At 48.5% G+C, this 13,071-nt stretch overlaps 1 protein-coding gene across 1 annotated transcript in view; it reads left to right on the top strand.

Annotated features, from left to right (window-relative positions):
• LOC139060215 (nose resistant to fluoxetine protein 6-like) overlaps positions 1-13,071 on the top strand; it is a 62,097-nt gene that overhangs the window by 19,617 nt on the left and 29,409 nt on the right. The window lies entirely within an intron of this gene.

The following is a 13,071-nucleotide window of genomic DNA, read 5'->3' as shown; positions in this document are numbered from 1 at the left end:
TCCAGGTCGAATTCAGAATACCTTGGAGAACACGTGAGTGTGCGCGTGGCTGTCTCTGCCGTTTCCTTGATAGCTTGTTGAAGTCCACAAGAGAGGCCTTCGTGACAAGCGTCCTCAATGTGGGATTTAAAGACAGTCCAATCTATTCTTCGTATCGTGGTGGACGTATACGTGTTAGACATTCCCGTGATCTTGAGGTAAGTGGGGATGTGGTCACTTCCGTGCGTTTCAATGTCCAAAAACCACTTAACATGTGTGGCGAGGCGGTGGGAGACGAAAGTCAAATCGAGGCAGCTGCTGTACGTTATTCCCCGCAGAAATGTTGGACTCGCGTCATTCAGCAGGTAGAGACCGTTGTTGGAAGCTAAGGAAGCTAGTCGTCTTCCCGTCGCGTTAACCTTAGAGCTTCCCCAAATGGTATGGTGTGCATTGAAGTCCCCGGTGATAATCCATGGACCAGGTTGTGTTTTTAAGATGTCTTCTAGCCTTTTGGTGTCAAATCGGCTTGATGGAGACAGATACACCCCCAAGAGTGCAAAGGTGACATTCCTATGTTTAACAGTCATGCACACATACTGATTGTCGTCATGAGGTTGCACCGGTTGGACGACGTAAGTAAGTTCACGGCGAATAAACACGACGACCTTGCTGCTTTTGATGTCGCTTGATGAGAATGTTGTCTCGTAGCCGGATAGTCTTATTGGATGGGATAATCTTGGTTCACAGATGACAATGATTGGAAATCGGTTAGTGAGAACAAATTGACGAAAATCGGCGATGCGAGATCTTAGACCTCTCGCGTTCCACTGAAGGATCGACGCTTCTCTGACCTCCTTACGAAATGACTGGTGATTGTCAGTCATGGCTGCACTCAAGGCTTGCTAGGACGGGGCTCAGCGCGTCGAGCACTTGTAGCCCACTTCGAGCAGATGGAGTGTCAATGCTTGTCAGCATGGCCCTGATGACATTCACAATAGATCGCAGCACCGGGATCATTTGGCAGTCGACTGTTGAAGCCTCACCAACAGAAGCGGGCTTCGATGGGAGCGTCAAGCGTGGAGGCTCCTTAGAAGACTGATAGCTTGCAAGCGTCGGCCACTCTTCCACGGGGGCAGCGTTTCCCGTCTGAGGTCTCCTTGTGCTCTCGGGCATTCTATTTGAGGATGATGGCGTTGGCACAAGCGGCGCACGAACTCCACCCGGTCTTGAGCGTTTTCGTCGATGACGACGTCGACGCCGGACCTTTTCTGAGGCTTCTCTATGGGTTGAGTTATCCCTGACCATTTGCTTCAGAACTTCGAACTCTTTTTTGAGTCTTGGGCATTCTTTAGACGTCGCTTCATGGGTGCCTTTACAGTTGCCACACCTAAAGTTTGTTGCACGGCAGACATCTACAGTGTGTGACTCCGCGCACCGGGGGCACATTGGGGAGTTTGCGCAGGCGCCCTTAACATGCCCGATCTTGAAGCACTTGTGGCATTGAAGCGGCTTTGGGACAAACCGCCGTACGACATGTCGGAAGTGACCGACCTTTACGTGTGAAGGGATGGAATCCCCCTTGAACACAATCTTCACACAACGGCTGTTGCCGAGTCGGCATACGTGCGTGATGACCACTCCTTCGTATGCCGGTTTGATTAGAATTGGCAGGTCCGAGTTCGAAATAGCCAAGTCAACGTCGTAGATCACACCTGCAGTGCAGGCCCCATCCATAGGTATGATCGGTCGTACTTTTATGTTCCCCAATTCTGTGATCTGTCGTAGCGTCTCCAGCGTGGTTCCACGGGTTGTGTCGACAGCTAGAACATTCTTTCGTGTGTTCAGCCGGACTTCCTTGATTTCGTTTGGCGCCTTTCCCTCAAGAAAAACAGAGAGAGCTTGCCTGTTCAATACTCGAAGGTTGACGGAAGAATCCACTGGCATGAAGAGGATGGTGTGCGGCCAGCGTTCACTGCCTGCCTGCATGGTTGACGTACTCGCTGGTGACGACGCCTTGATAAGCCTCCTTTTAGCCCTTCGGCTCCTCACCGACACGAAGCTGTCATCGGATGAGTCGTCACCTGTGATTGAGTAGACCTCTGTGTCTTCACTGGTGCTGGACCAGGTGCCTCGTTTCCTTGAGGAGCTTGTCAATGTAGTGATCTGGCCAGACGGGCCGGCAATAGGCTCTGCATCCATGGCCACAGGAGTAAGAGTCTCTCTGGGGCGTTCACTGGTGGTTGACCAGGTGCCTTGACTCATAGAAGAGCTTGCAGTTGCAGACTTCTGGCTGCACGAGCCTGCGGAACGTTCCGCGTCCATCACCTCAAGCCAGGACGCGGAAAGCGCTCCAGAGACTGATGAAAATTTGACGAAAAACTGGCTAGCTGGCACAGGTGCGTTCTAGCACTGAGTAACTTCGTCGTCGTCCCAAACTTGGAAAGAGGACTGTACATACAAGGCGCAAGGCGAATACAAAAGAAAAGAGGAGAGGAATGGCAGTTGAACCATCTGTGAAACTGTGACACAACAACGCAAAGCTCGGAAAAGAACAATGACAGCGAGTTATGAAAAAAATATCGATCCCATGAAAGTAAGCGTTATAAAGACTCCGTATTCTGTGAACGGTTGAGTGTTGGCGATATTTGAACCTCACCGATGGCACCGGCTGTTGGAATCTCAGCGCTGCCACCAGCTGTTGGATCCTCAGTGCTGACACCCGTTGTTGCAATCGGACCGTTGGCGCCCGTTGTTGCAAATGGGTCGCAAGCCCCAAGGGTAGCGTTGGCCTGGCGGCCTGGGGCACACTGGAAGCATCCGAAGGTCCCAGCAAAGCATGAGTCGACTGCTAACAGAACAACTTGTTTATTCTAGCATCGCAAAGAGCGGGCGGTCAGGTCGACCGAAGTAGAGAGACGGGAGAGCACGTTACTCAACAGAAGAAATCGGAGCCTCTCTCCTGGCGTCCGGGGGCAGCTGCTCTTATACTCTTGGCGTCGCGGGCAAGAAGGAAGGTCACGGGACGACACCACGTGACAGCGGCGACGGACGGACTGAGAGACACGTTGGGACAAGGAGGTGACGCATCAGCCGGGCCGGCGCCGGTCAGACCTCCTCGCTTCACACTGGGGGAGCTCCTCTCCCCGGCTGCCGCGCTTTGACAAGCGTGGGCACACACACACACACGCACACACAAAGACACGTGGCACTGAACATGCCGGGACGCGCTCGGCGAGGATGCGTCGCGGCCGCTCCGAACGGGCCAAAATGTCCGCCGCTTTGAACGAAGCCCCCACGTCCGTTGCATCCGCGCCGGCCATATCGCGCGTCGTAGGCGAAACGTAACAGACCGCCCCGCCGGGGGAGGGAGATCCCGATGGTCAGGGGACTGCATCCGCTGTCCGGAGGGATGTCGCTCGATGACGCTCATAACCGAAGTCGGTCGTCCCTCGGCGTTTCTTGAGCGCAGCGCACCGAGAAGGCCTCGTTCTCACGTTCAGGTTCACACAGGACACTGCAAAGTGACTTCGGGAGAGTTCTCATTTTTCTCTCGTTCCCAGCAAGCGTTAGAACTACGCCGAGACTCAGCCGCTCAGTCAGCGAGCACGGCACAACCTTCACTAAGCCATGCCAGGCTCTTTCCCCTTTTATACTACTGCCTAGTTCCTTACAGTAGTCTAGCAGCACTCAGAACGCGTCCACAAATCGGAAAATTGCACTAGAAAGCACATCATCACTTTGAAACACTACACAAAAGCAATATGTTAAAAATCCTGCCTCAGGAAGAAAAACATCAATAACAAACAATTTTGAGGCTGATTCCCACGTTAGGGGCTTCGACTTAAGCCATCGGCGTTACCGTTGAGACTCCCCTTTTTGTAACGCACCTCAAAGGAATGTTATTGCAAAGCGAGGCTCCAGCGCAGGAGGCGGCCATTTGTGAAACAGATAGTCTGCAGCCTTTGGAGAGGGCAGTGACCCGTTTCGAAGCATGCGAAGCGGAGATCGCAGCGAGCGACCGTACACTAGCTCACCTGGCGAAAACCCTGTAGCCGCATGCGGCGCGGTCCTCAATGCAAACATCACCCCAGGCAGAAACAGTTCCCAGTCAGTTTGTTCTTCAAACCACAAGGCTCTCAACACGCGCTTCATGACGGAGTGGAGCTTCTCAACGGAATTCGACTGGGGGTGGTACACTGAGCTGTGTAACAGCTTTACCCCGCACCTTTCGAGAAAGGCTGTCGTCAAAGCGCTAGTAAACACTGTGCCCTGATCTGATTGGATTTCCGCAGGAAAACCAACTCGCGCAAATATGGACAGTAGTGCATTGACTATCTCGACTGAGCTGAGTTCTTTAAGCGGCACTGCTTCAGGGAACTTTGTCGCTGGGCAGATCACAGTCAAAATGTGTCTGTACCCCGTGGCTGTTACCGGCAGAGGTCCCACTGTATCAATAACGAGCCGTCTAAAAGGCTCCGTAATGATAGGTACCAACTTCAACGGCGCCCTCGATTTGTCCCCTGGTTTGCCCACCCGCTGACAGGTGTCGCATGTCTTCACAAAGTGGTCTGCGTCCCGAAAACACCCTGGCCAATAGTACTCTTGCAAGAGACGGTCCTTAGTTTTCTTAACTCCTAGGTGTCCGGACCACGAACTCCCATGAGACAAGCGCAACAGATCCTGACGGTAGCACTGAGGCACGATCAGCTGATCGAACTCCACTCCCCTGCGGTCTACATACTTCCGGTACAGGACCCCACCTCTTTCCACAAAGCGAGCATTTTTCTTGGCGATACCTTCCTTGACAATGCAGCGTATGTTTTCTAGGCTGCCATCCTTCTTTTGCTCGGCTATCAAAACCGACCGGCTGACTTTTAGCAACCTATTAAGTCCGTCTGACGTAGGCGCGATGAGCAAATCTTCAGATAGCTCTTCTAACTTTCCCGTGTCGGGCATTTCCTCTCCAGTATCTGGTGCCTTTAACGCTACAGGCTCAATTTTATTCAGTTCGGGCGTGCTCTGAATATCAGCTTGCTGCGCCTCTGACCCTTTCTCATCGTTCGACAACGTCGGCCCCGCAACTACCGCCTTTGCAGCGAGCTCCCGAACCTTCGATCTGGTTAAGGCCTGAACGCTAGCCTCACCAAACAAAAGCCCCTTCTCGCGCAGGAGGTGATCGGACCTGTTCGAAAATAGGTACGGGTACTGGGGGGGCAGCATAGATGACACTGCCGCCTCCGTCTCAAGTGCTCCGAAAGGACCTTCAATAAGCACTTTTGCTACGGGCAGACACACGCTGTGAGCTTCCACGGCTTGCTTGATCCATGCGCACTCGCCCGTGAACATATCGGGTTCTACGTAAGAGGGGTGAACTACATCCATCGTAGCTGCGGAATCGCGAAGCACTCGGCACTCTTTCCCGTTCACGAGGAGGTCTCGCATGTAAGGCTCGAGAAGCTTCATGTTCCCGTCAGTGCTGCATAATGACAAAAACACGACTTTAGTTTTTGTTTCCGGACACTGAGCCGAAAAGTGACCCGGCTTCTGGCACGTATAACACACGCGCGCTTGCCTCGCCTCGAACCGCTTTCTGCGTTCGGCTTCGGCTGTCACCGTCTCCTTACGTTCGGTCGGACTGCTTTCACTCGCGTCCGCACTACGTGTGTCCCCCTTTGCTCTCATGGGCGTGAACTTCGCCCTCTCAAACTTGGAGCCAAATTCACCCTTTTGACCATCCTTAGCTCCGCGAGCCCGACGCGTCACAAACTCTTCGGCTAGCTCAGCAGCTCTAGCCACCGTACTAACGTCTAGCCTGTCCAAGACCCAGTACCGCACGTTCTCAGGTAACCGACTATAAAACTGTTCCAGCCCGAAACACTGCAGAACTTTCTCGTGGTCACCAAACGCTTTCTCTTCTTTGAGCCACTCCTGCATGTTTGACATAAGCCTGTAGGCAAACTCTGTATACGACTCACTTTTGCCTTTCTCATTTTCTCGAAACTTCCGACGGAACGCCTCCGCTGACAGCCTGTACTTTTTTAGCAGACTCGATTTCACTTTGTCGAAATCCTCTGCCTCCTCTCTCTCCAAGCGAGCGACTACGTCGGCCGCCTCGCCGGGTAACAAAGTGAGCAAGCGCTGTGGCCACGTTTCCCGAGAGAACCCCTGCTTCTCGCACGTTCGCTCAAAGTTAACCAGGAACAAACCAATGTCCTCTCCAAGCTTAAACGGCCGCATCAGGTCAGTCATTTTAAACAATACTCGTTCTCCTGCACCGTGTGCCTGATTTCCATTACGAGCGCGTTCCATCTCTACCTCGAGACGCTTCGTTTCTAAAGCGTGTTGACGGTCACGCTCTTCTTTTTTCTCTTGTTGCTCTCGCTCTTTTTCTTTCTCTTGTTGCTCTCGTTCTATCTGTTTCTCTTGTTGCTCTCGTTCTATCTGTTCTTTACGTTCACGCTCATCTTTCTCTTGTTTCTCTCGCTGTTGCTGTTGCTGTTCTTTAAGTTCGCGTTCCTGTCTTTTTGCCGTCTCCCTCTCCTCAATGGTCTCAACGCATTCCGACAGCTCGTCATCCTCAGCTCCTAACTCAAGAATAGCCCTTAGCAGTTCTGGTTTTCTGAGTTTGTCTGAGACATCCAGACCCAACTCTCTTGCAAGCTCCAACAATTTCGGTTTGCGCAACGACTTCAAATCCATGGCTGCTCTGAATGCTGCTTTCTCTACTGCCTACTATTGTCTTGCCGCAACTAACCCGGCAGCAACGACAACCACAATTACCAGCTCTGTTTCTGACACTAACAAAAGCCTGGCAAAACTCAGAAGAAGAAAGTCCCGCACTCACCAAACCTCGCAGCCAAGAATTCAGCGCAGTCGTTCCGCTGCAGGCAACCAGTCATCACACAGGGCTCGTTGCACTGCTCCCGGATGGTCGTTGTGCTGCTCAGCATACAGTCAACCGCATATCTTCGCTGCTGGCCTCCGTTGTCGCGATCTCACCGCTGGCAACCAGCTATTTGAACCTCACCGATGGCACCGGCTGTTGGAATCTCAGCGCTGCCACCAGCTGTTGGATCCTCAGTGCTGACACCCGTTGTTGCAATCGGACCGTTGGCGCCCGTTGTTGCAAATGGGTCGCAAGCCCCAAGGGTAGCGTTGGCCTGGCGGCCCGGGGCACACTGGAAGCATCCGAAGGTCCCAGCAAAGCATGAGTCGACTGCTAACAGAACAACTTGTTTATTCTAGCATCGCAAAGAGCGGGCGGTCAGGTCGACCGAAGTAGAGAGACGGGAGAGCACGTTACTCAACAGAAAAAATCGGAGCCTCTCTCCTGGCGTCCGGGGGCAGCTGCTCTTATACTCTTGGCGTCGCGGGCAAGAAGGAAGGTCACGGGACGACACCACGTGACAGCGGCGACGGACGGACTGAGAGACACGTTGGGACAAGGAGGTGACGCATCAGCCGGGCCGGCGCCGGTCAGACCTCCTCGCTTCACACTGGGGGAGCTCCTCTCCCCGGCTGCCGCGCTTTGACAAGCGTGGGCACACACACACACACGCACACACAAAGACACGTGGCACTGAACATGCCGGGACGCGCTCGGCGAGGATGCGTCGCGGCCGCTCCGAACGGGCCAAAATGTCCGCCGCTTTGAACGAAGCCCCGACGTCCGTTGCATCCGCGCCGGCCATATCGCGCGTCGTAGGCGAAACGTAACAGCGATGACAGGCAATGAACACGGAAAGGTCTATGTTCTCTGATGATCTTGCGCAGAGTATGAAACATGATAAAAGTGAGGAGTTCGGGGCAGGTAAGGACACCATGAAAGAGTTTCAGAAGAGACAGAAAGTAAGCGCGATTACGTCAGTAGCGATGTAGAGGCAATGACAATAATCCAACAGTGCTAGAACAAGGTGCAGTGTCCGTTCTAGCAAAGCGGTGATGATATATGCTTGGAAACTTTTTCTGGAGCTGATCTGACCTGGAAGCGTATAGCACCCGAACTCTCGCGAGTGAAGCTAGCTTATCAGGACTCTTTGAGGAACTATCAGGCATTTTTGGGGATATCATTGGCCTTAATGAGGTTCGAACTGGTCAGGCTTATACTGTGCTGACTAACGGCCGCGTCCTCTGCTATTGAGGACTCCCAGATAAGAATTGTGGGATGTCGTGTCTGCCGAAGGACGAATCCCAACATACAAACGTAACGCTTCTTTATTCGACTAATGATGGCAGCGGACGGGCATACCAACGCTACGTTCGTCACAGTAGCGGAAGGTAGAAGGCGGTCTTTCTCAGCCAGGCAGCCTGTTTTTATAGCCACCGTCGGTGACGCATACCTCGGGTGACGTGGCGGTGGCGCTATGTTTTATCGACGATGCAGTCCTGCGTGCAGCTGTGTTATGCCGGGCCAGATGATAAGAAGACGGAGGGTGCGCAGAAATATGCGCGGAGTGTGTCGCCACAAGAAGCAATACGGGGTAGGATTCCTAATCTATAAGGAGATAGCGGGCAACATTAACGAATTATACAGCATTAATGAAAGGGTAGCAGTAGTCGTAATAAAATTTAATAAGAGTTATAGAATAAGGGTGGTAAAAGCCTACGCTCCAACCTCCATTCATGATGATGATAAAATAAATCAATTTTATGAAGATGTTGAATTAGCGATGAGAAAAGTGCAAACTCAGTATACTGTAGTAATGGGCGACTTCAACGCAAAAGTGGGGGGAAAGCAGACTGGTGAACAAGCAATTGGCAACTACGGCGTCGATTCTGGGAACGCTAGAGGAGAGATGCTGGTAGAATTCGCAGCAGAAAGGAATAAGCTTGGAATAATGAACACCTTTTTCAGGAAGCGTAGCAACAGAAAGTGGACCTGGAAAAGACCTAATGGTGAAACAAGAAATGAAATTGACTTCATACTTTCTGCTGATACCAGCATAGTGCAGGATGTAGAAGTGATAGGTAGGGTAAAGTGCAGTTATCATAGGTTAGTGAGGGCTAGGATTCACCTCAATTTGAAGAGAGAAAGAGCAAAATTGGTCAAGAAGAAACAGACCAACCTAGACTCAGTACGGGTAAAAGCGGACAAATTCAGGCTGGTACTTGCAAACAAATATTCAGTCTTAGAACAGAGAGATGAAGATGACATAGTGGTAATAAATGAAACCGTAACTAGGCTGGCTTCAGAGGCAGCAATTGAAGTGGGAGGCAAGGCACCAAGGCAACCAGTAGGCAAGCTCTCCCAAGTAATAAGGGACCTAATGAAGAAACGACAAAGAATGAAAGTGTCCAACTAAAGAGATAAGATAGAATTCGCGGAACTGTCAGAACTGATCAACAAGGAGAAAGTAAGGGATATTCGAAAATATAACGTGTGAAAGACTGCGGAAGCTGTAAAAAAATGGACGCAGCATGAAATAAGTGAGAAGGACACTTGGCATAGGATCAAGCAAGATGTAAGCACTGAAAGATAAGCAAGGCAATATCATCAGCATTCTCGAAGATATAGTAAAAGCAGAGGAAGAATTCTTTACTGACCTGTACAGTACCCAAAGCTACCACGGTACGTCCATTCGAAGTATTAATTAACAGGTTACAGAGGCTCCTTCTATAACTACCGATGAAGTTAGAAGGGCCTTGCAAGACATGAAACAGTGAAAAGAGGCAGGATAAAATGGAATAACAGTCGATTTCATCAAAGATGGAGGAGACATAATGCTTGAAAAACTGCCGGCCCTTTATACGAACTGTCTATCAACTTCAAGGGTTCCAGAAAACTGGAAGGATGCCAACATTACACTAATCCACAAAAAGTGAGACTTTTGTGACATTTTGTGAGAGTTGAAGTATAATAAAATATAGGTCCATTAGCTTACTTCCAGTATTGTATATAATATTCACCAAAATAATCTCCAATAGAATAAGGGCAGCACTGAACTTTATCAATGAAGGAAACAAGCAGGTTTCAGGGAGGGATACCCTACAATGGATCACATCGAAGTCATCAGTCAGGTAATCGAGAAATCCGCAGAATACAATCAGCCTCTTTATATGGCTTTCATAGATTACAAAACGGCATTTGATTCAGTAGAGATACCAGCAGTCATAGAGGCATAACGTAATCAAGGAGTACAGACTGCCTACGTAAATATCTTGGAAAATATCTGCAGATATTCCACAGCTACTTTAATTCTCCACAAGGAAAGTAGGAAGATACCTATAAAGAAAGGGGTCAGACAAAGAGACACAATCTCTCCAATGCGTACTTGGAAGAAGTATTGAAGCTATTAAACTAGGAAGGCTTAGGAGTGAGGATCAACGGAGAATATCTCTACGACCTTCAGTTTGCAGATGACATTGTCCTATTCAGCAACACTGCAGACGAGTTACAACAAATGATTGAGGACCTTAACACAGAGAGTATAATAGTGGGGCTGAAAATTAATATGCAGAAGACAAAGATAATGATGAATAACCGAGCAAGGGAACAAGAATTCCGGATCGCCAGTCAGCCTCTAGAGTCTGTGAAGAAGTACGTTTAACTAGGTCAATTACTCACAGGGGACCCTGGTTATGAGAAGGAATTTCATAGAACAATAAAAATGGGTTGGAGCGCATACGGCAGACATTGTCAGATCCTGATTGGAAGCTTACCATTATCATTGAAAAGGAAGGTGTACAGTCAGTGCATTTTACCGGAGCTAACATATGGGCAGAAAATTGGCGACTCTCAAAGAAAGAAGCTCGAAAACAAGTTAATGACTGCGCAAAGAGCGATAGAACGAAGAATGTTAGGGGTAAAGTTAAGAGACAGAAAGGTAGCGGTGTGGATAAGAGCGCAAACGGAGATAGCCGATATGTTCATTGACATTAAGTGAAAAAAATGGAGCTGGGCAGGTCATAGGTTAGATAACCGGTGGACCATTAAGGTTACAGAATGGGTGGCAAAAGTAAAGAAGCGCAGTCGAGGACGGCAGAAGGTTAGGTTGGGCGATGAAATTAGGAAATTCGCAGTTGGAATCGGTTGACGCAGGACAGGGGTAATTGGAGATCGCAAGGAGAGGCCTCCGTCCTGCAGTGGGCATAAAATAGGCTGAATAATAATAATAATAATAATAATAATAATAATAATAATAATAATAATAATAATAATAATAATAATAATAATAATAATAAAGGAATTTATTATTATTATTATTATTATTATTATTATTATTATTATTATTATTATTATTATTATTATTATTATTATTATTATTATTATTATTATTATTATTATTATTATTATTATTATTATTATTATTATTATTATTATTATTATTATTGACGGATCCCACGCATATGTAGGGAATCGGTGATAAGCTAAGCTTTCTCTTCTGTTTACTGAAATGTCTTCACTTCTTCCTTTCTATGTAGGTCAGTGCATCTCGCTCAATGAGTTGTTTTTTTTTCCTTTAATTGCATTTGTTCATTTAACCTTTGTCTTCACATTCGGCTACTTCTTTTGAGCACTTCATTACTTCTCTGTAACCGACTTCAATTTTTGTTGTCGATATCATCTCCACATCATCTCTGTAGCTGAACTCTCCTCGCTCAGTGCACGCTTTAGTCCAATTTTGTTCAATTCTTTCTCTGCACTCTGCTGTTGCTGCGGGCTTAACTTCTTGCCTTTTGTTCTACTTGTAAATTCGGGCACTTACCCAGTGGCACATACCAAGTTGCACATACTCAGTGACCCGGGTTGTATATTCGGAAACGTACCCAGTGCCATGCGCCAATTTGCATATGCCATGTGGCCCAAGTTGTCTATTCGTAAATATACCCAGTGCCACGTGCCCATTTGCACATACCAAGTGGCCCAAGTTGTTTATTCGAGAACATACCCATACCATGCATGTGCCCATTTGCACATACCTATTGGGACAAGCTGCCTGTTCGCAAGCATGCGCAGTTCCACGTGCCCGTGTGCACGTATCTAGTAAAAGAAGACAGTAGAGGATTGCAGCTAGAAAGAATGCTCATATGAAAGTGCCATACTCGGAACAGAAAAAGGACAGCACGTTGTGAAAGATGTCAACGTCTCTATTCTGTGAAGAGGCGACTGCATGATGAAAGAGTCACGAACATGTAAGGATCCTCTCACTGGTGTAACATGTAATCATTTGATGTGTAACTTTGTAAAAAAACGAGGACGTCGGCAGCTAAATGGCGGAAAAGTAGGATAATTATTCAAACTTGAAGAGTTGTTGGTGCGCAAGGTCGGAAAACGATGTCTATATATGCTCGTGTACTTTTTCTGTACACGCTCAATTAGTATGCCTTATGAATCTTGTCATTTGTATTTTGTATTTGAATCACACTACTGAGGCGTATTCATGTAATGGGAAGCATCAGAACGAGTACCGAGAGAAAGGCGTTTTCAGGCAAGAGCAGGCGTTGCCCTGAGTGGAGGGCAGCTTGTAATAAAGATGTACACAGATGGCACCTGACGCCTGTTATACGTGTGGTTGGACGATAACAGAACGAGATGTAGCTATGAGGAAACAATTGAATGTTATGTCTATGTTTAATTACATATTTTCTTCCTTTTACGTAGAATTCAGTACTCGCAAGCATATAGCCTAGCCTTCAGTGAAATTAAAGCTCCAACACTAAATATTTCGGGAATGTTCGGGCTCGTAGTCGTTTCGTATTCTGGCTCTTTTAGAACAGTAGTTACGTTAAAGCTCCTTGTGGCCATTTTTTTACCTGATATGCGCTAATTAGATAATTAGATGTTATAATTGGCATTGCATTGTGCATGTTAGAGAGCGAGTAATGAATTCAGAGAAGTGATGCTCAGCTGTGTATGATCCAAAGAAACCGAGTGCATCGAATGTGCTTGAAAGAGCCGAAATGGCGGTGAGGGGCAGAGGGGCGGTGAATGCCTAAATTACCTGCTCTTTTGCGACGCCACTGAAAGGAATGGCCGTGAAATGGTTAGCAAAGATAGCAGGAACGAGAGAGAGAGAAACGAAGTGGAGCGCGACTGCGGTTCGCGCGTACACTTTACACGTGCTAATTCTTTCCCGAACGATTTGTGGATCG

The sequence above is a fragment of the Dermacentor albipictus genome, chromosome 1 (assembly GCF_038994185.2).
Source record: "Dermacentor albipictus isolate Rhodes 1998 colony chromosome 1, USDA_Dalb.pri_finalv2, whole genome shotgun sequence".
NCBI lineage: Eukaryota > Metazoa > Arthropoda > Arachnida > Ixodida > Ixodidae > Dermacentor > Dermacentor albipictus.
This window is presented reverse-complemented; position numbering and strand designations above follow the sequence as displayed.